This window comes from Austrofundulus limnaeus, unplaced genomic scaffold (genome assembly GCF_001266775.1).
Source record: "Austrofundulus limnaeus strain Quisiro unplaced genomic scaffold, Austrofundulus_limnaeus-1.0 Scaffold1227, whole genome shotgun sequence".
Lineage (NCBI taxonomy): Eukaryota > Metazoa > Chordata > Actinopteri > Cyprinodontiformes > Rivulidae > Austrofundulus > Austrofundulus limnaeus.
Window position 1 is genome coordinate 35328 of NW_013953629.1, and position 2092 is coordinate 37419.

Sequence of the window (2092 nt, forward strand, 5' to 3'; positions counted from 1 at the left end):
CACACACACACGCGTGTGTGTGTGTGTGTGTGTGTGTGTGTGTGTGTGTGTGTGATGCCTTCACTCATTCATTATTCTCCAGTTTTACTCACCAGCTGAAAACAACACATCAGGTCCTGTTTCTTTTTTCATGGATATTTTCAGGTTTTTGTCTGCAGGATGTTTCAGACCTGATGTTTCTTTGTCTTTTGTCCAAAACCCYTGTGTCCATCAGGACTATATGACACCCAGCAGGCCCAGTTTTAARATTCAGGCCTGATGGATCCTTCTGACCCAACAAAACACTTAGATGATTTTAAATATATATATCTTAAAGGTTTAAAATCTTCATGTGAGAACAAAAAGATTGTCATTATTTAAACCTGTAGTAGTCATGGCTCATTAACAGACTCAAACACAGTCCTGTAAAAAATGTCATTTTTAGCCACACTTATAATCTTTTAGATCTTTTAGAAATAAAGTTTACTTACTAATTATAATCTTTTAAAATTTTCAAGGCGATTGCTGTCTTCATCATTGTTTAGTATTGCACTCATTCCACTCAGGAAAAGGACAAGGATATGAGGTTAAGAAAGGACAGCAAGTCAATCATCTGCTGTACACGGATGAGACGAAGAACTGAATGCTGAGCTTAATGTAMTTAAAAGGTTCAGCAATGACACACGAATGGAATTTGGCTTGGACAGGTGTGCTGAAATGACCTTCCACAGAGGCAAACTAATTCCAGGCCCAGATATCACTTTCAGTGACAAAGAAATGATGAAAAGCCTGGAACACGGAGGCATCTACAAGTACCTGGGCGTGGATGAGAGAGATGGCATTCAGGGTGAGTCCATGAAAACCAAAACCAGCAAGGAATACTATTGACGTATCAGAATATTTCTCAAATCAGAGCTGAACTCTAAGAACAAGATCTCTGTAATCAACTGTTTAGCAGTGCCAGTGGTTGCCTATAGCTTTGGTATATCATCATGGGCAAAACAGGAACTCAAGAATATGGACTAGAAGACCAGGAAATTGCTGACAATACATGGCCTGTTACACCAAAGGGCTGATGTTGAACGCCTGTACATCTCGCCACACCAGGGAGAATGTGGGCTGCTACATCTTGAAACCACTAAAAAGGCAGCAATAGTAGGGTTGTGTGTTTACCTGGAGCAGTCTGATGGTCTGCTTACCCAACTTCTTCAAGACTTCACCAAGACACTAGCTCACCACAAGTCTATCATTCAGAGAGGTCATAAGAAAAAAAAACAAGTATWATGTGCCAGTAAGATCAAACACTGGTCCTACATAAACTAATTGGACCATCCCTACTGGTCCTACCGTCCCTACTGGTCCTACCATCCCTACTGGTCGTACCGTCCCTACTGGTCGTACTGTCCCTACTGGTCCTACCGCCCCTACTGGTCCTACCGTCCCTTCTGGTCCTACCGTCCCTACTGGTCCTACCGTCCCTATACTGGTCCTACCAACCCTACTAATCACACCGTCCCTACTGGTCGTACCGTCCCTACTGATCATACCATCCCTACTGGTCGTACCATACCTACTGGTCCTACCGTCCCTTCTGGTCCTACCGTCCCTACTGGTCATACAGTCCCTACTGATCGTACAGTCCCTATGGGTCCTACCAACCCTACTGATCACACCGTCCCTACTGGTCCTACCGTCCCTATACTGGTCCTACCAACCCTACTGATCACACCGTCCCTACTGGTCCTACCGTCCCTATACTGGTCCTACCAACCCTACTGATCACACCGTCCCTACTGGTCCTACCGTCCCTATACTGGTCCTACCAACCCTACTGATCATACCGTCCTTAGTGATCGTACCATCCCTACTGATCGTAATCCCTACTGATCATACTGTCCCTACTGGTCCTACCGTCCCTATACTGGTCCTACCATCCCTATACTGGTCCTACCATCCCTACTGATCATACCGTCCCTACTGGTCCTACCGTCCCTATACTGGTCCTACCATCCCTATACTGGTCCTACCATCCCTACTGATCATACCGTCCCTACTGGTCCTACCATCCCTATACTGGTCCTACCATCCCTACTGATCATACCGTCCCTACTGG